The sequence below is a fragment of the Epinephelus fuscoguttatus genome, linkage group LG5 (genome assembly GCF_011397635.1).
Source record: "Epinephelus fuscoguttatus linkage group LG5, E.fuscoguttatus.final_Chr_v1".
Classification (NCBI taxonomy): domain Eukaryota; kingdom Metazoa; phylum Chordata; class Actinopteri; order Perciformes; family Serranidae; genus Epinephelus; species Epinephelus fuscoguttatus.
Window position 1 is genome coordinate 14,075,926 of NC_064756.1, and position 27,591 is coordinate 14,103,516.

Below are 27,591 nucleotides of genomic sequence, written 5' to 3' on the forward strand. Positions count from 1 at the left end.
ATTCGGTACCTCACACAGAGTGTGTGTCCTTGTCAGGGCTCTAATCATTTCATTTCCCTCCCATTTACGACCACATATTTAGGCCACATACTCTGTTACTTCCTGTGAACCTTGCTTGGTGTGTTCACGTTGGCTTCCGGTATTATAATGCTTGGAAGAACATAACAATAATAGCAACTAAATACCTGCACATGTATGCAGAATCTGCAGACATTGGTTCAACATGTTGGTATCAGAAGCATTATGTTTGTTGTTTGTTGTCCTAGTTGTGTTGACCAATCACATGCAGGTAAACAGTCCATGTGGAGAGCAAAAGAGGCAGAACATACCAACCCAAATGCAACCACAGATGACAATTTAGCTATTAAATAGCTTTTAAAAAATGATCTGCATTCATTATGACAATCTGTTTATAGAGGTTAGCCAAAATGGCCGCTGCATGGCATGTCTTGGCCCAGTGCGTTACACAAGCAACAGGTTAATGGTAATATATTACTTTTTAGCAGTAACAAAGTAATATGACATGTGACCGACAGGATTTCAGGTGATATTTTTACATTTACAATGTCATGTAACACTAGGCTGACCAAACGTCCTCTTTTGCCCAGACATGTCCACTTTTCACGTCCTGTCCGGGGCGTCCGGGGGGCGTTTATAAACTGATGATAATGTCCAGTTTTCCGTGTGTGTGTGTGTGTGTGTTAGAGTGCGGCACAGGCAGCATATTTCTGTCCGAGCCCATCATTATTTAATGACCAAAGCACTGAGTTTGTGTCACACAGTTGTTATGGTTACAGGCTATTTAACAGGCCGGGCGTGTGCCATGGGTGCTCCGCGGAGAGGGAGACCTCCGTGTTTGAGACGGGAGTGGGCGGTGGAAGGTCCGAGGCTTCCAGTGAGGGGAGAGGTAGAAACAAACAGCCACCGTGTGTGTGTGTGTTATGTTCAGGTGTTGTCACGTAAATAACAGTGCCCAAGCAATAAACAGGACAGATAATAGGATTTTATTTATTTTTACACTACATTTTCACTGAAAGCTGACCGAATACAATTTATACATTTTTGACCGAACCCGGCCCGACCGGTCGGGTAGCCCTACCGTCGGGACCCGTCGGGCTCGGATTGGGTAGCCACACTCTAGTATCTATCTGAATTTCTGTCTTTGAGAGATATTATTTTGTAATATAACTGAATTTTCTATCCATACATATAAACTTTAAATATATTAAAATTATAAGAGATCTTTGAGTAAACTGCGAGTATCATTTAAGTAGGCTATCTCGTGGCCGGGCCAAGTGTCCTCTTTTTTCGGAAATCAAAATATGGTCATCCTATGTAACACGTTACCACCCAAAATAAACTGTTTATTGTTTTCATTTTTCTTTTATCTACACTGATCCACACTGCTCCACTTCTGCCAGTGTGGTAGCAGAAAAACCATTCCCTGAAGGTTGCTGTGTGTCACGTCATTATACGCTACATTATATAAGGGTGCTGGTGATCGTGTGTATTATCATGTCCAGTGTGTTGCCTTTCATATACCAACAACTTATCCCGTTCTGCTTTTGCATCCTCAAGTTGCCTGAAAGCAGCGGGGACAAGGAGCTAGCCTCGGGTTTGTTTTTCCTCCTCGCAGTGACATATACTGTATGGGTGATGTAAGTCACATCCGCTACAACTGCACAGCAACACTTGCACACTGTCCCGTTCTGATGCGTTACTCACCCTCTGGTGCTGCTGTAGCTGACTAGCACACCCGGAATCAGCAGGTGGGTCTTCCAGCTGCAGTATTTTAATTTGTGCTTGTCATAGTGATTTACTCGCAGGCCATTTCATTTGTTGTGCTAACCTCAATATTGGTTTATTGTGTTTCATATCATAGGCCCACAAATATTTATCCATATATCATAATTATCAGACTTTGGTCCTCTGCTTGACCCTCCCTGTGTGCAAGGCTGTGAGATTATTTAAAAAGCTCTAAGATGGTCAATTGTTTTATGTCATCAGCATCATCCTATATTATTAATATGAGTAGGATATTTTAATACAAAGTAGTAGCCACTGTATTTGAATGCATGACTGGGTCAGACCTGCAGCACTGGATTTGAAATGAACTGCAATAAACTGTAACGTTTATGCTTTGATTACCTGCTGTGGAACAACATGACCCTCATCCATTTAAAATGCCTATTTGTTCTTCTGAGGTCATTTTGGTGAAACACACAGAGTAATATTGTAAGGGAACATATTACTTTCAAATGAAGGTAGCTAGTAATATGTAATGTATTACATTTTTAGAGTAATTTGCCCAACACTGGCTCCAAAGAATCTCCCAAAATATTGGCTGTTGCCCCCCAGAGGCTATGTTGTCATCAGGCGATAGCCGATAGGTAGGGAGATTGGGGAGAACGATTACAGTTGAAAAACATTGTAACACATGATTAATGTCGTAAAAGGATGCCACTTATGTTTAGGCAACAAAACTTCTTGGTAAGGTTTAGATAAAAAATCTGTTTTTTGGTTAAAATAACTGTTTGGTACGAGACACAACATGACATGAATACGTCACGTGAGTGGCAACAGTGTGGTTGATCATTCGGAATTAAAGTTTTTCCAGGTAGTTTACATGGGAAATATTAATTCCGAATGAGGGTTTACACAGGAGATCAGTTTAATCGCCTTTATTCTGGTCTGCGCAAGGTTTGGGGGCAGAGAAGGTTTTTGATTGGATAGGGGCAGGGCGGATGTTACGTGTTTACGTGTACCGGAAGAAAACACTGTAGTCCTCATTCCGGATAACAAGATGCTTGACGACGCCATTCTTAGTGCCTTTTTCGGGCTTGTTTTGCTTATATTCTTGAAGCAGCAGTACGACAACAACCTTGTTCTGCTAATGCTTTGTCTGTTGAGGAGGAGAAGAGAGGTAGAAGGTCGAAGAAAGGAGATAGAAGACCGTGCTTTGGCGAATGGAAACCAGTTAGTGCAACTAGTCACGTGTGCACTAGTCATCGCGCCAGAAGGGCAAGGAAACGAGCATGCACAGAAAGACTGGAATGAACTTAAAGAGGAATGAGTGTATACAAGTGCAAGAAATTATTTCATTCTGAATTAGAAACAGAATATTCCAGCCCCTTACACTGGATTGAATTTTCAATCGCATTGGCCATTTTCATTACGAATTAGGTGTTAATAAGATCACTTTTAATAGGAAGGAACTTTCATTCCGAATGTTGACATTTGGAAGGTAAGTGACATGGCAATGCACCTCCCCTCCCACCCAACCTACGCAGACTCCTCGCTGGAGCATCATAGTGGCCTACCATGTAAACCACAGCGTCCCTCGTGTCCTGTCTGCCTCACAACTGTAAACTATCAATCAAAAGCACAAACACCCAGACAAAAAAAAAACCTCACAAAGGAGAAAGCTGATGTCTCCAAAAGGACTTCAGCTGAACCAAGACAACAAATTATTTCTTAGTTCACTTTAAAATAAATCAGATACACTACTTGCAGTATTTTGCATGCACCGGGATATTCTGCTCAGAGGCTGCTGACAGCAAAAAGGAGCAGTGCCCTTAATTATCTATGAGAAGGGCATCAGAGTATGTTTTGTTACAGAAAAGCTCTTCTACAGTACATACTGAATAGTCTACTGAACATGCATTCAACCCCCACTGGATGTAAACACACTTGTTTGACATTCAGCTCGATGCTGCGTTTGGGGATCGTCTGTGATGCTCTGTGCACGTTCTTTAAAATGAAGTGTTTCGTGCAGCCAGGTTTATCCACGTCTATCTAACTTTAATAGGATGAGTTATGGGGAAATATATAACCCACAAGTCCATGATTAAAGTATTGGCATCGCCACTGTTTCCGTGTGTGCTCAGTGTGTAGGATATCCTGTTGTTGGAAATATAATTAGACATACCTTGTGCTGAACACATGCTGTGACGTCCCACGCAGTACATACAGGAAACTGTATGTGTAAACATGGGTTATACATAGATTTACACAGCAGGTGATAAATATGTTCATGCACATTTTAAAACTCATACCGTATACACATGGAATATAACAGGATACGAATAATGTTGTCTTTACTTTATGTGTATTGTGCACTGGGATGAATGTACACTTTCTGACACAGCATAGACAGATTGTTCAGGTGACACAACTCGTGCAGAAATAATAAAATGTCACACATAATGTATGTGAAATGAGTTTACCTTCTATATGTATAAGGCAGGAAGAAATAGTCGTGACATTTCAGCTGCATGTGTTTCAGGATCTTGTGTGTGTGTGTGTGTGTGTGTGTGTGTGTGTGTAAATGTGTGTTTTATTGGTTTCTATATGTCTCTGTCTATCTACCCGTATATCAAGTATAGCTTTCTCTGTCTACCTTTTTCCATCTGACTACGTGCCTTTCAGCTTGTCCGTCATTCAGAATGGTAATATTTGAATAGTCAGTCCTGTGTGATAGTTACAGCAGAATAGGGGCAAGTGAACCGGCCTCAGCTCATAAAGCACAGGCACTTATACGCACAGACACAGCGTTATTACGGACTCTGGTTAGGACAGCAATTATAGTCTCCCCATAATATTTCACTGTTGTAATAATCGACTGTTCTGTGACCCACAGAGAATGAAACTGTGTTTGTATCAGACACAAAATAGCTGCTGTTAAATGGAGGTCAACTGATACGGGGGCAAGGAGTCTGGCACAAAATGGCCACTGCTGAAATGAGGGTGAGTGGGCCGTTAGACCTGAGATGGATCTTCTCGCAGATGCTGGGCGAGGAAAATGTGTTTCTTTAGTCCTTGAAATGTTTCTATTGAGCATGGAATTCTGTGCATGAAAACACACAGCAGACAGCCAGAGAGAGGGGAGTAAGTAACTGTATATGCCAAATTTTCTGATTGCCACTCCTTACATTAAGTTTTGGTTAGGTTTAGGCTAGTCTCACTCACCAGACCTTTCTCAAGAAAAGAAAGGTCTGGCTGGGCCGACTCTCACTTTAAGATTGGAGAAAAAAACGCCCCGGCTGCTTGTATTTCTTTCAACCAATCACAATCTTTCTGGGCGGTGCCACAGCAATGGTGCGCTTGCAAAAATATTGCCGGGGGGAAACAGGTTGTGGTGTAACACGCCCACAAAAATATCGACGCGAACCATGGCAGAAAAATGGCTACATCCCCGCAAGATCAAACACCGCAAAAGTTAGTAAAGGACGTGTTGAAAACTGCTACACAACCAGAGGTGGTAGGGCGGGACTTCAGCGAGTGGCTCGTTCTGCCCAATGAGAGGCTGATCTATGCAACGAACTCACTCAGACTAGGTTTAGACGACCAAGGGCCCTGTAACACCAAGCCAGTAGTTGGCTGTGGTTTTCCCTTTTTGAGTGATGAACACAGACGACTGCCGCCTGCTGGTATGGGGAGTTATTTTCTCTCACAAAGGGGCAGAACGTTTGTGCTAATTGGCCGTTGGCCGTCTTTGTGGTGTGTTCAGCAGCAACTTTTTTGGCTGAGTCACAAAGGACATTGAGGCTACACACAGGTCGTCCATCATCGCCACTAGTTCTTTGATGTCGATTTGAAGTGTCTGGGCCTTAAAACTACTTGATTAGAGGGGACTCAGGGGGAGTGCATGACACATCACCAACAGACACTGGACATTTAAGCCAAAAACAGACTTGCATTGGGTCTGTGTTGGTGAAAGCTGCAGAGATGGTGAAATACAATCCTGGGAGGCCATTTTAACCAAGACATCCATGATTTTGAAGGCTTGTCAGACACCAAAACACTCAACAGTACTTCTAAGACTTTTGACAAAAGATTTTACAACTCTGGAGAGCTCTCACTGTGGCAATCATTTTGTTCTGAGTTGTGACAACTGCACAATAAACTGTAGAAATACGAAGTTTGTATTACAAGGAAATCTAACAGGAAGTTGTGCTTGCACAAATTTATATGGTCAAACACAGCACCACTCTGGATGATCTTGCATTGCAGTGCTGCAGAAGTTGAGCCAGGATCCTTTTTTGCATAACAACCCAGTAATTTTGCTGTAGCCCTTTGCATCTCCATCCCCACTGCATCAACATAGTGGTCTCATTGAAATCAAGAAATGATAGTAATGATAGTCCTATCTTTAACGGAACCGTGTGGGAGGGTTTTAGGGATTTAGTGGCATCTAGTGGTGAGGATTGCAGATTGCAGCCAGCTGAACATTCAACTGGTTTGGACTCCTTCAGTGTTCATTGTCCCAGAGGTTTGTACTGGGAGCTGAATTATCCTCAGAGGTCTCTTTCTCTCCTGAACAAACAAACCTGGTGATTCAAACTGGTACAAATACTGAATAAAGCAGTTTTATGTTACAAATCAATGTTCCTCCGATGCTGTTCAGCTTGTTGCAGACGGCCTGCTCGCCCAGCACCTGCTAATGTGTGCTTACCTTCTTTCTCTGATAACTTAATGTGTGCTCACCTTATTTCTGATCTAGATGTTCAGCAGGTTTTTACCGGGGGCCAAATTATCTGCAGAGATTTCCAAACAAACAGTTGTAAAAACACTGAATAAAGCAGTTTCACGTTACAAATCAACGTTTCTGACACTGTTTGAATTGTTGCAGGGGGGCTGATAACTATGGTGGCCACTGTTGATGCGTGAATGGCCCTGTCTAGAACCAGTGTTTGGTTCATCCATTCTGGGCTATTGTAGAAACATGATGGTGCAACATGGTGATCTATGTAGATGAGGACTAACGGCTCATTCTAAGGTAACAAAAACACAACAATTCCTATTTTCAGGTGATTTTACACCAAAAAAACCCAGAAAACTTCTATCATGCTCCATTTTGTCCAGTATATCCCTCTTATATCCTACAGATGGGACTGAAAGTTTTATTTAGTTGGGTGTCCAGGGAGTTTTAGTTTTGCATGACTGTCTGAGTACTTTCTCAGAGGCTCCTTACCTTGCTAAAAAGAACAATTGTCAGGGAACAATGGTCGCATACATCATGTGGCCACGTGCCTTTAGTATGAAAGGCTGCATTGTCCTCTTTACCATGTCCTGAAAATTACCGTATGAATAAATTTGGAGTGTAAACTACCAAGATAAGTGCCACTTCACATATTCCCACATAAAACAAACAAACAAAAGAAAACACTATACTATGTGCCTAAACCATTAAGTGACATCCTCCAGCACAACTGACTTGGCACAGGCAGAAAGCGTCTCTATGTAAATTGATTCTGAATTTGTGAATTTGAAGTTTGGAAAGTCAAAAGGCCCACACAAAGGTCTCACAAAGGCACACATCAAAATAGCTTTAAGCAAACGAGCTTTGCCGAGACTGAAACTGGGGAGGGTTGAAAGAAGTCCTTTCATGCATAACTCATCAAACCAGCACCACTGTTCTCTTATCATTACCCGGCAACCTAATGTTATGTGATGTCATTCATAATGCAAAAAGAGCAAAGAGAAGACAGTGGGCTTACATTTATTAATATTTATGCATTTCAGAACCTTGAAAGATGCTGAGATACTGCTGGCCAAAACCTTAATCAAAACATGAAATATGCATACCAATATTTGTAAAGACTCTGCAGTGTCTCATTTGCAGCTGAAATATTTGGGATCGAATACATTATGTTTCTGTGCAAATTTGTTCATAACTTATGACTTGACAAATGACACCATCATGAAGAGCCATTTTTGAGCAGAATTAAAAATACTCTAGAATACATGCACTTCTCTTGTGTGTGCAAGAGCTGCTTTTGCTTTATCTAACCAGTATTTATGGGATGTTTGTGCCACTGTATTTGCGCTCTCATACATGAGAACATCACACACAAAACTAGGTGTGTGTTTCGTACTGTGCGTGCATGTTGTTTTGTGCATATCATCTGCACGTGTGTTTGCAGCAGTCCCCTGCTGTTTTGTAATTAAAGCTGAAGTCAAGTCTAATTTACCTTACTTTGCAGTTCTGGGGGTTAATTGCGGGAGCCACGTAGCCCCTGGCAAGCTCTCTCCTCCATTTTAGTACTTTCCTGTGCAAACTACAGAGAAGATTGTTAGTGGTAAATGAGAGGATGCGAAGATGCAGTAATAACAACACCATTACCCTCCCCGGTACGTGAGGAGAACAGGGCGAGGCAGGGACGCTAGTTAGCCTCCGTGCAAATATTAGCGAGGGTAAAACAAATGCTTATGGTGAAAAAAGATGCTTAGGTGTAGTTTTAGTAATGAGATTGCTCTGCCTGTTTGCAGTTTTGTGAACAGAGAGGGTTTTGCTCTGTGGTTGAGAGGTCACTGGGGAACAAAGGGTCCGTGATGGAGCCCATGGTAGACAGGAAACTGGGTGCGAGTGCAGCATAAATTTGCCTTAAGTACCTGGTATTTGTCTGGTTGTAGTGGCATCAATTAGGTTATGATGCAGAAAAGATACAGAAAAGACCTTTTGGGGTTTTTTTTGGTGTTTTTTATGTTAAAGAAATCTATCTGTATGTGTGCATCTATTGATTTATCAAGGGCAGGGCATGGGTTCCTACAAGCTTAATGGTTTCTGACAGAAGGACCTTTACATAGGACACCGCAAAGCAGTCAAGAGCATGTTGGGGTGTGTGTGTGTGTGTGCGTGCAGGCACACATGCTCAATGCCCGTGGAACTGACAGACAGCCGCTAACCTTCTCGCCATGCAACCCCGTGATTGACATCTCCACGGTGAGAAAGTGGGCGGCAGGAGGACCAGATATTACTGCGGAGGTCAGGGTTGAGTGGAGTGAGCAATCACTTCAATCCATGTGTGTGTGTGTGTGTCTGTGGGCAGATTTGTGTGGCCGTATCTACCTTCCCATTGCAATTTCCCCCTTGTGATGATATCAATTTAGCCGAGGGATAGCACTTGCGATTGAGCTGTAGAATTATCATTAGATGCCATTTGATACCAATACATTTTTGCCACCTTGTAACAGAAAATAAACAGAATGAGGGGTCGACGGAAGGGCTAACAGAGAGGCAGATAGTTTGGTTGATAAATTGGTTGGTGTATAGGTGAATATATACAGATGGATGGATGGATGGATAGATAGATGAATAGAAATCATGGTGAAAGTTGAGAAGATGGGGATGTTGTTCTGTGTTGCTGTGACATAATTCATACTGACATCAGCTCACCTGAAGCCCTGACATTTATGATGTGATTTGAAATGTACACAACATGAGATTTCTTTTGGTAAAACAGGTCGAGGCAGCCATGGCACCATTTTGAATTCAGGTCAGAATGAGGTCACAGAATATTCTTCAACAAGAGAGTTTATTGAATAAAATTAGCAAAATATACATTAATAAATGTGTAAAATGTGCAAAACAAACATGACCATAATCTGTTGATTATTTTCTCTATTAATTGATTAAATGTTTGGTCTATCAAATGTCAGAAAATGGTGAAAAAAGCCCAAGATGACATCCTCAAATGTTTTGTTTGGCTACAACCTGAAGATATTCAGTTTACTGTTGCTGCTCTACAGATCTATGATTTAAGATAATTGGCTGAGCAGCTGCCTGACATTTAAGGCCTGAGTGTGAATCATGTTGCTTTTCTCAGTGTTTGTCTTCTTCTATACATGTGCTACTATTTACAAATCGGATCATCTAAAGCATTTTAAATTCCTCTTGGCAACTTTCTTTTTCTACTCTAGTTGAGCCTCATGACTTTGTTCCACTGATGCCTCAATGCTAACACAGTGATATGCCGACATCTTTGTCCTAATATACATTTTTACTTAATGCTATAAACATGCCCTTTTCTTGCCCTGATTGCTCAGTCTTGGTTTTCTGAATGTGAACATCAATAAAACAAATCATTTAATTCTTTAGAAACGCACATCCTGCAGACAGCTGTGGCAGATCATTTTGCATGATCCTATTAAATAGATCTAAAACAGGAACCATAATAGCGAACACTTTCATGCTTTGCAGCAGCAAAAAGCTAAGGCTTCTGTCTCCCCCGTCATCGCGTCATGACCATATGTTATCCTTTATGTGCCATGCAAACAAACCGTATTCATTCTTTTTGCAGCAAAAAGCCAGGGCTTCCATCTTTCTTGTCATCATGTCATTGCCTTATGTCTCCTTACCTAAAATCTGATGCAAACATAGTATTTTGCCATTAGTACACCAGAATTTCCCCTGAAATTTCCCCTTGAAGGCTGTGGTAGATCATTGTTTGCATGATCCTGAATATCTTACTATATAATGACAAAAACACTCTCTGTGTGTCTGTTCCACGTTTTTCTCCTCACTGACTTGGTCAATCCATGTGAAGTTTGGCACAGAGGGTCATGGGAGGATGCAAATGAAGCAATATTACATCAGTTGGCCAAAGGGGGGCGCTATAGCAACCGATTGAAATTGCAAACTTTGAATGGGCATATCTCATGCCCCGTATGTCGTAGAGACATGAAACTTTGCACAGAGATGCCTCTCCTCATGAGGAACAAATTTGCCTCAAGAACCCATAACTTCCAGTTATATAGATTTTCCGCCATTTTGAATTTTTTGAAAAACACTTAAAATCGATCTCTTCCTAGGAAGTTTGACCAATCTGCATGAAACTGGGTGAACATAATCTAGGGACCAATATCTAAAGTTCCCTCTTGGCAAAAGTTGGAAAACTTACTAAAACTGAGCTTCTATAAGGCAATGAATATTGGGAGGGTGTGGCTCATCACATAAAGGTGTATAACATCTCAAGGGTTTCACCCATCACCACGCAACTTTGTAGGCATATGACCACACATAATCTGAGGGGACCCCTCCATTATTGACCCCATCAAACAAAATGGGGGCGCTAGAGAGCTAATTTCTTATCTAGGCCTAACCACCATATGGATTTTTACTAAACTTGGTAGATATGTAGAACAGGATGCCTCAAGGTGACTGGAGAAATTTAACTCTAATTGGCAACTGGGTGGCGCTACAACAACAGAAAAATGCTTAGAAATGGCTAAAATGCGACCGATCGCTGTGGCTCCCCCTGTGGACCAATGTTTGTTTGTTTTTTCTAATTTTTGGTATGACTAAGTCATGGTATGGTATGCTGTACATAATCACGGAAACCGTCAGTGTGTCATTCTGTCAGTCAGTCATTCTGTCTGTTCCACGTTTTTCTACTCACTGACGTGGTCAATCTATGTGAAACTGCACATAGGCATTGAGGATTGGCATAGGTAGAAGGTGACAAAGCTACCAATGGGTATGGACTAGTAATTTATATTGATAGAAAATAAAAATCATAATAGCTAGAATATTTCTTTTTTTTTCTTTACCAGAAAGCTAAGGCTTCTGTCTTCCATAATATCATGTTGCATGCTCGTAATGATGTCATTGCACTACATTATGTTTGGTGTAGACCATGCAAAAATTCACAGTGGCACCAGCGGAATGAACGATAAATCTGTCACATCACCTTTGCACTCTGCTTATAAAAGTGAGCATATCTCAGAAACGAAATAATGTACATTTTTCAAATAACTTTTGGTGTGTTAAGAAATATTTTGTTTATGGTTCTTCATTTAAAAATATTTGGATCTAAAAGTTTTGTGTTTTTATTTTATGAAATCTGATGAACATACAGCCATTTATTTTCCTTAATGACTCAATTTTAATACTTTTGTTAATTACTATTGGTTATCGACTCGCATAACCTTTTAGCTTAGGTTGTACAGATTTTAGGGATATGAAACATTTGAAGATACACCAAGAAATGACTCACAATAAGCAAAAATACCAGTGTCAGCACTGGCAGACCATTTTTATTGCAGAGTTCAAAGGGTTAAATGAGCTTTAACAGAAATTATCCTTCATTCACAAAACCATGTAGTTCATGCTTTAATTGGCGAGCTCTCATGAAAAACATTGTGGACACAAACATCTCCACAGATTACATTGCTGCACCTCGAAAGCCATCTCAGAGGTATTGTTTGGATTTTGATTGGAGCTGAAAATGAAAGTGAATGGTGTGTTGAGGGAGAAAGAAAAGAAAAACTGCCTCAAAGGAAAACAGACTGAACATTCAGCGTTGCTGTAATTATCCTTTAACGCTTTTAACTGTCTCTTCTAATTGGACTTTCATATGAGCCCACCATGGTCTTTTCCCATGGACGCTGGTTAGCACAAGTCAAACGTGTCATTAGTGTGTATGCGTGTGTGTGTGTGAGGGGGTAGATGGAGACGTGTATATTGTCTGGTGGTTTGAGCAAAGCTCTTTGCTGTCAGCTCATTTGTCTTTATCATACACAATCAGAATGGCCCCACAAGGAGAGAGCTATTACGTCTAGTTATTGTCAACAGTACTTTCACAACCTCACAAATACACACACACACACTTTGAAGTGTGAGCTGCAACCTAGATTTAGCTTAATGACACAGGTGACCATATCCACGTATAAAGGCAACATTTCAAACAAACATGCTCAAAGGAAGGAATACCAACAAAGGTTATTATATTGTAACCCTAGTTCTGTTACTGTGCGCTCTGCCCTCTACTGGACTCTATGGTCAATACTCAACTTCAATCATGAGCATTCATCGTCCTATGGAATTTGGCATAAACACACTCGGCCAATCAGAACATGCCTACCCGTATACATGTAGAGCCCACAGTATTTAAGGAAGTACCACGACGCTGGCCACCAGCCCTTTTCAGTGAGCAGCGTAGGAGTGACAGAGCCAGGAGGTAGAGTGCACTGCCTGTGCTAATAGAACAAGGGTTACAATTTTGTAACCTTCCTTCTGTCTCACACAGGCTCCGCCCTCAACTGGACTCTGTGGGCTCAGTGAGTGAAGCCCGATGCATGAATGCCCTGAAGCAACAAAACTTCGACCCAGCCACAGTTATGGTAGGCATGTCCTGACTGGAAGGCTTTATTTATCTTGCTATGATTTTTTTTTTAGTCCATAGAGTCCAGTAGAGGGCGGAGCCTGTGTGAGATAGAACAGACAGATGCAGACAAACCTACACTAAAAGTATCCATGAACTCACTTAAAAACCTCATTATGTACAAAAATGTGTGTAGTCCAAATGTACCATCACCCAAGTCTAATTTATTTTCAGCAGGAGACAGACAGTCAGCGTGATAAAACTGATTCATAATTTATCAGGACTAATAGCCACCTGCCTGTGCCACTAGCTGTTATCTGCCACAAATTATAGGCTCAGAAATCTCTATGTTTTGACTGAGTCTACATGCCGATTGACAGGCTGAAAAGGGATGAATTGAAAATGAGCATCAGATTTCTTGCACAGCGCTGTTAGCAGTGGGGTGCATTTACAGTATGTAGTGCACGCGGTTGTTACCAAGGAACGTCCTCAGGCTATGGATCTGTAAGTGAGATCCATTTTCAGCCCGTGTGTTTAGCAGTCTTCATACTGTAAGACGTTCTTCATTGGTGCCTATGGGCGATCGCAGATATGTTTCCATAACCATCAATTTAGTGCTCTGCCTCAGGAGGTGTGACAGCTCCCATTTCAACTTTATTTTTTATGAGGATTTACATTGTTGCTTTGGTCATTCCTTGCACCCTTTTTTCCAGTCCATTCTTTCATCAGAGTGCAAATATCTGTGATGGTCAGAGAAACAATGGATAATGTTTTCTGCACATACCCATGCACATCTGCACACATACCTATATATATATCACCAGTGCTGATCTGAGAATTAAAGGGTTTCCTGACCTCTCTTATTTTCTAACTGGTCAATGTTCAGTGACTACAGTCCTCTCTGTCTCTATCCCTTTGCCCTGCCATCGTACTCACCCTGCATCTGCTTCTTGTGTCCTCAGTGTCTGAGAACAGTGAATCAATGCAGCTAGAAAATGAGATGGGTAATTACAAAGGGTGTCACAATTCTCCAAATTGACTATTTGATTTAACATCGATTTTAAGGTCATGTTTCGATTGAAAATACAGGGAGAATTGCAGATCCTGCCTCTGATTGCAAAGGTCACATTGGAAAAGTAATTTTGATTGATTTTCAACTTGAAATCAAAATTTTGACACCCTGAGTAATTACATGGGAAGACATTTCTACTCTCCTTGATTTTCATTTTAACCAATGTACAAGGGGAAATTGGAGCATTGGTTAACAAAATCAAATTTTTGTTTACATACTGTTTTCCTTTACAGTTAAGAGGAAAAACACCTTAAAGGGTAAGGGTGTGGGATTTAGTGGCATCTAGTGTTGAGGTTGCAGAACTGAAACTTCTTCAGTGTGCTAAGCATGTAAAAGAACTATGATGGCCGATGTGTAAACCCAAAAATGCAAATGGTCCTATCTAGAGCCAGTGTTTGATTTGTCTGTTCTGGGCTACCAGCGAAAGAGAACCCACGACGTATGAAGATATAAACGGCTCACTCTAAGGTAATGAAAACACAACAATTCTTATTTTCAGGTGATTATAAACTAATGAAAACATAGGTAGAACTATCATGTTCCATTTTTGTCAATAGATGCCCTTAAATCCCACACACTGAACCTTTGAAAGAATACCGTACCAATTGGGCATTACACTTCTATAACAGTGACGGACCTGATATCAAAATCATTTTATCAGAACCAGAGACATTGTCTTTTTATATATTTTTCTTCCATGTCGAAACTTGGCGACCACATTGCCCACAACGCAAAGAGACCACCATCATTCCAGTTTGACATTTGGTTGGGTTTTGCTAGTAGCTGCTAATAGCCCGGAGCCTCTAGCCTTAAGCAGAGATGAGGAGTGAGCTACAGTGGGCTAAGCTTTCTTCTTCATAACTCCACACACAAGTTTATTTTCTGTCTTTTTCATTTTCAGACTTGTAGATTTCAGCCCCAACCGATACTGACCCACTTAAGACAGTTTATCATTCTTTGTGCAGCTCCCTCTGAAGACCTGCAAACAGACTGTGATGTGTAAAATTGGCTAAGTTCCCCTTTACATTTGCAGAATAAAATCATTTAGATACAGTTCCGATGAGTTGCAAGTCCCAGATCAAACTTTCACTCAATTACTTTCACTTGTTAATTCCACAAGCATGGATTCAGTTGCAGATGGCTGGTGATTATGTGCCACAGTAGTAGTAGGACCAGTTTGAGTTGGACCAAAATTGGTATGAGAAACATAAAGTACAGGAAACTTCACAAGATGATTTGAGCATTTTGATCCTTCTGACGACTTCCATCCTGGGTGGCATTAAGACTAGAGAGGGTTTGTTTTATCATTGCTTAAGCGCTTTACCTATTAAACCTTTGACCCACGGCACATCCACCTCTTTAACACCCAAGTGTCCTTATCTGCTCCCGGACTCATATGTATCTGGAAAATCCGGATTTCTGATATACTCCATATGCCAGGTGAGGAAATTTGATGACCTGAACTTCCAAACTTTTAATCAAAAGTTCACACTAAGTCTGTGCCAACACACTTACTTAATGCAGCTAGTCTGACATTGCCCATCACCTCATCGTGTAACGCGGGGTCTTGTAGGGACACAGTCATCCTGTTGCAGTGGCTGTAAAACTGGTTTTATGATGTAGAATTCATTATTTGAAATAATAATAATTAAACATAGAAGTAAACCACTGGAATGTGTAAAAATGTGTTTTCCTGCAGTGCGGAAAAGTGTAAAACCTTTGGGTTTAATGGGAAGTCGACATAGAAAAAAAAGGTGACTTGGATAATAATGGTCTTGATATTGGAGTTCAGGGAAGCCTTTCTCGAGGTCTAACATAGGCAAAAGGATAATCTCTCCCAACAGGCATTCACACGGCTGCAAAGAGTCCTGTGTAGATTAACTTGCCTGTAATTGAACGAGCTCTGCACACCACAGAAGTTTAGCGGGACTGAGGAAGTTACTTAAGTTAGCATTGAATATACTCTCTATTAAACATGCATTTTCACTACTGGACCCCAGTCCCAGGATCCAAAATGGCAAAGTCAAGTGGAAAAAGTAATTTAATTTTGTTATGGGTTATCAAGATTATCGAAAGGGAAAGTAATTAAATGAGGACCTGGGACAAACTTTTCTTCCAAAATCATGTCGGAGTCTGCTTCAATTTACTTTCACTGTCAAGTTAGTTCAACATCCCACTTTGAACGCCAGGGGAGCCTCAGTGAGTGTCTCTGTGTGTGTGTGTGTGTGTGTGTGTGTGTGTGTGTGTGTGTGTGTATTTTCAAAATGTGGCTACTTTAGAGAAAAAAATCACCCCAATTTGTCCTCTCGCTAAGTACTTCAAAACAGCCCTCATGTCCTGCGTTCTCCAAATGTGTGCACACAGTCTGAGATTGTGGATGATATAAATAATTAAAGAGGTAATTACAAAATGTAATGTGGTGACTCACAAACCTGCGCCTCTGTCCTCAGAATCTGGACATCCCTGATTTATAATTTACAGCCAGACACCAAGTCCTTTTTTCTTGCCCACAGATCTCATCTCGTCTGGCGCGAGCCAGATAGGCGTTAAAAATTCATTATGATAGAGATACAGACTGAGCCAATGATAATGACACCTGTAACCTTGTATGCCTTATGTAAATGCACCTCACCTGTGCATATACACACAGGTTGCACATATTTGCAAAGAGGCAAATTTACACGCACCCTGCTCTTTCTCTTTTAGTCTCCAGGTATCAGTGCCAACAAGAATTTGTCAAGTGTCAGTTGCTGGCTAGATTTTAGCCTGCTGCACTGGGGAACTTTGCCAATCCATTATTGGTACATTGGCATCAGGACTTAGCTGATACACAGAATAGAGGTAGCGATAAGAGGTGGAGGAGGCAGAGACACAGAGGTGTGAAAGTGACTAAGACTCTGTATGAGATATTTGTGTTTATATGTTGTGTTAGGAGAATGTATTTTGGCTTCATGCATCCTTTATTGTATGTGTGTGTGTGCCAGGTTGTATAGGTTTTTCTGTGTACGTCTGTGTCTGCGAGAGTGTACGCCCCTGTGCTCACTGGCATAACTTGCGCACGGAGATGAATATGTGAATGATGCATAATAATGCAATCAAAGGCTGTCAATCTTCCCTCTGCTAGGTGACTGCTCCGTCATACTGGTTGTTAATTCAGACTCTGTGACAGCCTTTATAGTCTCTTCGCCTTTGTTTTGGCTGCATACTAATGATGTTGAGAATATGAATGGGAAGTTTAGGTCACCCCTTCTCATTGTCAACAACAATACGACAGGCCTGCACTCTCTCAGACTTAAGGGGGGACTTTGTAAGCAAATACAGAGACACACAGAAGCACAAACGTGCAGGCAGACAATGGAAGCATGCGCGTACATGCAACAGACACACATACACACACACTCTAATTGAGGCTTGTGCTTTGGACACCTGTTCATTATTTCTCTCAGTGGGGAACTTAGTTCCCTGCCACTTGCCATCTTGTTACACCCACGTGCATACTGTGCATCATGGGTGTTTAGTTGTGTTTCTGTGTGTGTGTGTGTGTGTGTGTGTGTGTGTGTGTGTGTGTGTGTGTTTGTATATTTACTTGTGTGAAAACCTATACGTTTGCTTGCGTGCTGGTGTGTGTGCATTATATGCCCTGTTAATTCTACATGCTCGATACTGAACATGCTCATGTTGTATAATAGAGTTCATTTGTCAAAATATGAAACATGGCGTGGGCTGTACATGCATTACATCATGTCACAGTCTAATTCATTGTCAAAATGCCTTTCAGGACATGAATTTTAATCAACTCTGCTGAATACACAAACCATGTTTTGCATAGTGTTATTGGTTATGCCCATTTGGCAAATTGGAAGATCATCTGCAATGCATAAACACACATATTGTACTCACAGCATATTTCCCATACCAGACATGACTACATGCAGTATTCCTTTGAGAAATGGGAAATAATCAGATTTTGATTTTGAATCATTTTAAAGAGCCCTCCGACAGAGATCTGTAGGCTTAACGGATTGCTCCTGATCTTTGTGTATCTATAGACTGAAAACAGATAAACCGGCATTATACACACTCCCGCCAACATATGCTCTATAAAATATGGTGTGCACTAACCAATGCGTCCTCTGAAGTTCATGCCTGGTGGAGCGGCAGGGTAGCAGAGATAGAGTGCAGTAGAGGGAATGACAGGGTGAAGGCAATGGGGCAAATCAGTGGGTCGGCCCCCCATGTCCTCGCACCACCTTTGAAAACAGAGTCATGCAAACTGTCATATACCCTGTTGATTTAAACTGTGACCAGTTTCATAAAGTGTGTCCTTGACCAAGACCAACTGAAATGTTAACTTGCCCAGTTACTATTTTTGTCTTCAAGGATTAAAGAAAACCTTTGAAAACAAAAGCTGGTTACTGTCACTGCTGTCATCATCGATGTAGATGTCAGAGATGTAAACACAACTATAAATTTTGCTTTTGGTTTCAAAGGGTGAAGAATGAAGCTGACCTGACCTCATGACCCTGCACTGATCTGGGTTTAATTTGGGGATTTAATTCCACTCGGCGCTGATGGGAATTTGTAAACACCTTTCTATCAGGATTACAGGATCAGGATTGCTGTATGAATTGCCTTCTAAACCTTAAATTCTGCTCATCTCAGCCTCAGAGACACAATGATGTTTGATTTGCAAACAAATTGTTCTTCTTGAACGACTCTTAAAGAGGAATTTGTTGACTCAATTCTTACAGGGGAGTGAGTCAAAAAACTTGGCTCTATTTGGTGCAGTTGTGCATAAAAGTCAGGTTAACTGCTATGAGCAACTGCTCCAGGGTCCAACAAGTTTTTCATGAGTTCATGAGCTACTGCTGAGCAACAGACTCTCGTCCAGCAAGCTAACCCAGAAGCACAAAGCACGTCCACTGAGCTGAAGATCGAATCGATTACAAGTACAAACTCGCACTGAGCTGTTTCTGAAACTGAGCCAATCACCAGGTTGCTTCTCTCGATTTTCAGTCTGTCAGGTTTTCATCTCTCTGAAGTATGAATTCACTTTTTGGTTATTCCTTAATTTACTCAGTGCTTTGCTTGTTTGTTAGATAATGCATCTTAGTAATCAGCACACATCAAGCAGAGCTTTGGGAATACTTGATGAATGATGAATGACATGAAAGTGGAGAGTGCAAGATTAATATTTATTTAAAAAATCAGTTTTTCCTTCTGTAAATGAAACTGACAAAGGCATGATACTGCCACAAGTACTTAAAGTGTAGAAATACACTGTTAAAGTAAACTAAACTACTTCATGAACTTGTTAAAGGTAGGTTTGTGACAGCTGTTTTGCCTCTTACATGATTACAATTGTGGCATGTAGCGTAGTTGTGTATTTAATAGACTAAAAAGGCTAATGCAGGATTTATACTGCGTGGAATCTAAGCCATATGTACAACATAGGCTCTGCGTCATACCCCTACACTGTAGCCTGACATGCACCTCCCCAGAAATGTAACTACACATTGCGGCAACACAGAGCTCCTGTCTGTTTCTGTAAGCTGAAACCATTTCCCTCAGTGGAAACCTAGCTTTTATTAACTTTTATTTCACAGATCAGAAACAGTAAATTGTGAATACAATAATGCCTCCACAAACACAGCATTTTAAGTCTTGTGTGTGATTTATCCTTCAGAGATTTATACTTCACGATTACTAGCCTCGTATGAGCAGAGGAAATCTGGAGGAAATACAAAAAAAAAAAAAAAAAAATATGCCATAGGCTTGTGCTAATAACGTTAGCATGCTATATTTGTTTGGAAAACGTGTTTAGTACAAGACAGTTGTTTCGTCAGTGAACCTTGTGAGTTGTAATGAAGCCAAGTTTTGTAACGTTACCCTTGTTAAATGTTGCTGTTGGCCCTGGCTTCATATGAGTAGAGGAAAAATCCACTAGCTGCTAGGCTAATTTATTCAAGCATGTTGTATCTGTGGGGAAAATGTGTCCAGCAAAAGACAAGTGTTTGTCTGTGAATGCTGCGAGTTATAGTGAAGCCGATTTGTGTGCTTGTGTTTGAAGTTGTCGCTATAACGCCATGTAAATGTGTGTTTTGGGTGTGTTTTGAATCAACTAAACTTTACAGCGCCTCACAGAAACCCCACTGCTTACTTGTGTTTTGGAGGTGTAACTGCAGCAGACACACCACCACACAAGTATAAATGCTCACATTGGCGTGGGCCATGTGTGTAGGCTCCGCATAGAGCTGACGCACAAGTATAAGTCCCACTTCAGAAGGGTAAATTGGGGTGAGCAGTGGGGAGCGGGGGGTGGGGTTGTAGGTGAACCAAAATACCCAAATGTCAGCTCGCTAGTGGCGTGCAAATGCCACGAACCTGGTAATAACCAGTCTTCTCATCACCACAGAGATATATTGAACACGGTCGTTGACTGCACATGTAGGTTAGTGCATTAACTTTTTATAAGGTGACCAAATATAGAATAGGACAGTACATTGCTTCCTTTCTTTTCTAGACATGACAGTGACTATAGTTTCATTGAACTGAATAACAGGATTACAGTTATACAAAGACTGGAAGAGATCTAAGCTTTCTGGTACGATGGGGTCAAACACAGGTTGAGCCAACGTTCATTATCCTGTGCCAAGTATGTGGTTTGTGGAGCAGAAAAACAGGCAAGAACTAGACAATGAGATGGAGAGAGACTGAGAGAGAAGAAAACAACAAGTAAAGACAGAAACAAACGCAACGATCGACAAAGAGCAGGGATAAAAAAAGAGTCTTCTACCAAGACAGATAAAGAGACTGTAGTTAAATCCATGAGTTTTTTATGAGAACTAACCCTGATCTTCTCTGCTTCATAAAATCCTCTTCTTCCCCGTCTCCTCCTCTTCTGTATGGGCTTTAAGATACCTGTATTATACTAACTAAAGAGGATTTTGTTCAGGGATATTGGCTTATGTTTAATTGAAGATGGTGCAATTAAAGCTTTCTTGGAGCAGAGAGGGAAATGATCATGGATTTTGTGAACAGATGAAATATATATCGCGATGAAAGTTGAGAATATGGGATACTAGGCAAAAAATGAAATGGATTAATCTATATCATCAAAACGTGTGTGTGTGTGTGTGTGTGTGCGTGCGTATTTGCTTCACCTTGAAGCAGCAGCAGCAGCAGGCTGAACAATCAGATATTTGATCTGGGCTTAGAAGGAAGATTTAATCCCCGGAACGGTGAAAAGGTTTTCTCCCAAGTTGCATTTATGCAATTTCGCCTTCTAGTGCAATTCTATAGAAATGTATCACCGCAATTTCAACACCCGGGCCAGGATTAGTGTGTGTTGGGATCTATTTGTGAGCATTTGTGTGTTCCATGTGTGTGTGCCTGTGTGTTCATGTGTGTGGGGTCTGGAAATCGGTCTGGTCTGGTTTGTGAGTAAAGCGGCAAATACCTCAAAGCAACTGTCAACACGGAGTGTAAGAGGCTGCTTTAGAAAAAGATGGAAACATGAAATTCCTTCTTCATGTAGGACTCCTCGGGGCAGATGGTACGCACAAACAGACACACACTCGTACACATGCATGCACACAGAGAGAGAGAGAGAGAGAGACAGCGTATGTGAAGCCATCCAAAGATTAAAACCTTAATGTGTGAATACATTTCTGCTTTCATTTCCGAAGTGAGCAAGACAGAAAGAGAAAAGGTATGACATAAAGGGCATGACATACCGTTAAAGGGACGGTGTTACAGAAAAAGAAACACCAAAGTGTGTATAGAAAGAAAAGATCAAATAAGGAAACAATGTTGATGATAAGACAAGCAGGATAACTCATGCCTGTGATAAAATTTGAACGGTGGTGTGACAACAAATCTTTTAAAGACCTTTTTAGACTAAGTGAAGCTGCAGTACGTTGACTTTAAAATCTCTTCAATTCCCAAAAAGTGCTGCGGTGAGAGCCAAGGAGTTCATTCTCTTTTACTGCCACTATTTCTCTTGCAACACCCTCATAAAAAAATCAACTTGTTTTCATGGATAAAAATGTCATTTGCATACTTTGATATGATGAACTTTAATGAGTTTACTTGTTATACTGCAGGCTGAAATACCAAAAAACATTCCTTTAATTAGCTTGTTAGGACTGTCAGCGTGTCTGTCTTGAAACAATGGGGCTCCACTATCCCTTTTTTCATTTCCTTTTCCTTTTTCTTGTCCCTCCTTTCCCTGTCCACCGTCTTCTCTTCTTCCACTGCATGTTAAAAGTGCCAGGGCTTGGTGGTTGGTTAAAGGGATGGACACAGTTCATAGACCTTGGGGCCATCTGTTCCCCCTGATTAAAGGGGAGTGTAAATATCTTTCTGGCCAAATATTGATATCAATTCAATGAGAGGTGCCATCTTGTCGCTTATCGGAGCCAAAAGTGTGTGCATCCGTGTGTGTATACTTTTCAATATCTGCGCGTGTCTAGCCATACGACAGGCCCATGGGCAATGACGGTGCGGACTCATCTCATCTTCACCTCTGCTCTCCTGAGTCTGCATTTTCATCATTCAAAACACTCTATGTGTGTGTGTGTGTGTGTGTGTGTGTGTGTGTGTGTGTGTGTGTGCAGGTGAGTATCTTTGTATTTCCTTCTGCCTGTGTGACTCGGTTTATGTGTTTATGCATAAAACATGTTGATGTGTGTGATTTTGCGGCTCCAAAATGACTAGGTGGCCAGGCTGCTATCAGATGTAGTCAGTCCCTGCCTGAGTTGGGTAAATAAGAAGCAATGAAGGAGCCAAGACTAAATTCTCTGGTGGCCTCACAGCGCTGGCCTCAGCTTAAGCATCTCGCCAGCCAACATATCCACAGCATAATGAGTTAGAATCTCCCCGGAGTATTGGGATAAATCTAAACACTCAATGTAACCTATCAGTATGTGTATTTTTGTGTGTGTGTGTGTGGTTGTGAATGAGGTTCCTCTCCCAAGAGCACTTGGGTAAATCTAAATGCAGCTCATTGGCATAAGAGGATTTAACTTTTTGGTTGTCGTGGTAATGAGCTGTGATAAACACCAGCGGATAAGTTGCATGTTTGACGCACACAAACAAAGATTGGAAAACACAGGATTTACATTTCCAGTGTTACCATGGAGATTTCCCATGAGCTTTGGTGGCTGTAGCAGGAAGTGTACAGCCGGGTTTACTGGGGATAGAAATCAAGAAACAGTTCCAGCTGTCTGATCCTTTGAAAACACATCTCCGAACTCGTCGATGCCTTTTATCGAAGCTGACATCAATGCAAAACAATGACGTCAACTTGTGCTTCTACGCTGCTGTAATGTGGAACCAAGAAGGGGTCATGGCATAGAGGTAGAAGTGGCCCAAACAGCTTAGGGCTGCCCCCTAATAGTCAACCAAACATTAGTCGACCAGAAAGGTCATTATTTGGCAAGATTTCATTAGTCTCAGAAAAAAATACAAATAAAACAAATGTGAAAATCTTCAGCAGCTGTGCCTTGTCAAAGTAAGTCAAAACCTATACTGTATGACTGAACCATGTGGGACTTTAATTTGGAAGGACAGATACAGGAAGAAGCCACGCTCAGCAGTCATTTCCAGGGCTGGTACCTGCGGTTATTCCACAGGCTAGTTAATAACATGTCGGGCAGGAAATCCAAAGTGTGGGATCATTTTGAGAAGGTGAAGGACGAACCCAAGGTGATATGTAAACTCATCTTCATTGGTCGACTACAAACATGACGTATCATCTGAAACATGGAAGTAGCTACATGCCCATTAGCCACTTAGCACAATCATTACTGCTTTGCCCACAGCGTCGTTAACAGACGGCTCGCCCTGCATAAAATATATACTTTAATAATTAAAACAATATCGCAGACATGCAGGCGACTAGTCGACTAATGGCCCTAAATGACTACTGTTGGCCGACTAGGAAAATTCTTAGTCAGGTGCAGCCTTAAAGCGGCTTCATTTCACAAACAAGTTGACAACACTGCTGCTTGTCATGTCTGTAAAATGATGAGTTCAAGTGAGGTTGAAAACACCGCTATATGCAGAAACATTTTTACACATGATATCCTGTAATAACATGAGCTCAACACAGGCAGGCTAAGCAGATTTTTTTTTTTTTTTTTTGACTACGGAAATAAAACCCTAAATGAAAACGAATTATCTTAATTCATCCACTTAACATGATAACAGACTGTTGCTGCAGCTAGCTCTCAGGCTACAGCCAGTTTGACTCCCCCATTAGCTTCCCTTTTCACACTTGCTGCACAGGGAGGGAAAATTAGAGAAGTAAAAGAAGATGAGTGTCAGCATGCAGTCTCAAAATTTAGAATAAAAAGTTTGCACCCTTTTGTAACGGTAGAAGAAGCAGAATTTCAGGCTCAGAGATAAAACATTTGCACTGATGCTGAAAGCCTGTGTAGACCTGCTTCTTTCTACACAGAAAATTGATCAGTGATCAATAAGGGATAAAGAGTTGGACTAATAAGTAGAATTGATAATGGCATAAAATCTCTCCAATTCCCTTCCCAACTGTTCACTGTCCCTCTGGGAGGTACAAGAAAAGAAAGGTCTGGAAACCTGATAGCTTTACCATCAAATACAACTTCTGACAGTGTGCTTGAGATTGTTATATACCAGTGATTATTTAACTCAATTATTAACAGACTACATCACAGCTGAAGCCGGTTTTGTGTTCCAGTGAAGGCCTGCCCTGTTTGTCGTCTGCACCGCTGGTTAATAGACAACTCTCCGCCATACCATGGCCTGGGTCCAACTATAGGAAGCCACTATATTAACAGTATGCTCAACTGACATTTTTTTTCTCACTTCAGAACTCTTGTTAATAGAATGGCGCTCTCCATGGTGCTGAATCTGAAGCTGACTGCAGCAACTCTGTAATCATAGACACATTGTTGGCACATTTTCATGGATATATTTAATCTGCATACGCTTAATTTCGAGTTGATATATTTGGCATGTATCTAAAGCACTCATATGTTAGCCTCCATTACAGGCCACATAATCATTTGCATTTTATACTACGAAATGAAATAAGGATAAAAATCTCCAAGTTCTCCAGATCAAAAACTTTTTTACAATCAGATCATCATTTGAATATATTGAAATTATAAATCTGTTTCAGTGATGAAAGTCGGAGGCACTGAAAAGTTTGCTGCTCATTTTTCTCTTGCTTTTTGGCCCACTGCAGCACTTTTTCAAGGGGCAAAAGAAGTTCCAATACTTTTTGATCTCAGCTACATGATTGTTTTATCAGACACCAAAGACAAGAGAAATGATTCTGTTAGGATGGTATCTCATCCGATTTGAGTGCTTGGCACCATGGACAGGATTTAGGGGCCTATACACATGCCGCGTCTTCAATGCGAGGTCGGGCACTGGGCGCTACTTTTCTGTGCCAGCTTTCAAGAGCGTGACGGCAGGTTGCGTCTGAGGGTGCTTAGCATCCTTAAGAATCACTGTACCATAGCCTGTTTACCTGAAATCCTGAGTGCAGAGCTGATATTCTTCCTGGCGCTGTTTATAAGTGTGTGGACATATTGTCAGTGGGACAGATGTGAAGCTCTGGCAGCCCTGCACCGAAATGTTCGGCTTTTTCATATACATGACAGACTGATATTAATGGAAGAAGGGAAAGATATCTGTTGGCTATGATTGGAAGTTCCTCGTTATATGTGCTGCTGGGTTACAATAGTTGAACTTGGATTATCTTGGAGTGCTGCCATTGTGCCCTGAAAAATAGGCACTCGGGAACATGTGTGCACTGCCATGGCATTGCTTTTGCATTTGAGCACACCTGCTAAAGGCCTTTACATACTCCACAAGAACAGAGAAATTTGTTCTCTCTCACATTCTTTTCTTGCAGCCCTGGTTTGGGAGTTCTTGCAGCTTGTTCTCGGCACATCATCTGGGCAGAACTTTTTTCTTGTGTGGTGTCTGAGAACTATTGTGGGATTGGTCAGAAATTTGAAGTGGGCGTGGTTAATGCGAAAAAGCGCTTGTGACGTATGCAGAAGTGGGAGGGGCCTATGGGGACTTCCCAGGAGTTCTGCACTTGAGTTTCTCATTAAGTATGAAATGTCCTGGCCAGGACGAACTTTGTTCTTGTTCTTGCCACCTTGAGAAAAAGAACAATTTTTTTTCTAAACAAACTTAAGAGTCTACATTGAAAACTATGAATTTGAGGGTGAAAAAAACATGGCTTGTGTACGGCCCTTAGATGTCAGTACTAATTATATTACATGCATTCCCTAATTTATTATTGACTATCAATTTTCATAATTGTTGTGATGAAAAACAAAAATTTGTTAAAGTACTTTCATCGTTACTTGCCCTGGTTAGCAAAGCAGATACACCTATACATAATCAATGGATTTTCCAGTAAGGCATCAAGGCAAGAGTCTCAGAGCTGCATCCATCTCCTTCCATTTACTAACAAGACAATCTCCTCCACCTGTTCTCTCTCATGCTCTTTATGATCAGAAGGCATCGTGCAAGCAGACAAGCATCCCCATCATCTCCTGAATGATTTAAAGCCGCTCGGCTGCCATCAAATACCTTCCAGTCAACCCCAGTCATGACCATGTTCTTTGTGCATATCAGCAATCATATCAGTGTTTGTGAATATCCATTTATCATCGTGCAACAATGCCTGCGCATGAATTTCTATGAGACTCGGTAAGTGCGTGTGTGTGACCGTGCAGCATATCAGCTTATGATGAAGAATCAACCATGGGTGTCCCCCAGCACCAAAGTGTTAATAATGGAATAAGTAGCTTTATTTCTGTTATATATTATTAAAAGAGATTATGCACACACCACATCTACAGGGAGAAATGAATAAGCACGGAATAAGAAGTGTGAGAATGTGTGTGTGCGCAGTGTTCACACCATACATATTTGTGAGGTGCAGGTATCTAGATCATGGCACTGAGTGCACGTGATCATGTGATGTGTTAGTGTGTGTATATCTGTGTGTGTGTGTTGGAAAGTTCCAGTCATCTACATACATTATGCAGACGGAGAAGACTGTGAGTTGCAGATCAAAGATTTTAGATGAGAGGAATAGTTGAAATTGACTGCACATGTTTCGTCGGGATATGAAACATGAAGGTACAATAGAAAAGAACAAAAGGCATTTTAGATAATTTAATGAGATGCCGGAGGAAAATAAAAGCTTTCTGCTAATATGATATGGGACATGCATGCATATCTGTGATTATCCAGAGCTGTGTGTGTCTGCTGTGAGCTGTATGTTAAACAGCTCAGCTGACCACACCACAGTGTTCCTCACATTACATAAACCTTTGAAAACAGGTTTTGAACATAAAAAAAAATGTGTTGCTTTGCTTGTTGTTATGACAGCTGACTGAATAAACAAGTTGCTGGGGCCCCCTTTCTCTTTGCATGGTTGATCATGTTGCTGAGGTTAAACATTTAACACAATAAGCTGGTTGGTTAAAATATTAAACATTCAGTCAGTAATATCTAATGCAATACATAATCCTTTAAAAGCTAATACTGTCAGCTGCAGTGCTGACAGCAGTTGTCAGTTTTCACAGACTGTTTTACCAGTTTTCATCCAGCAGAGGCACA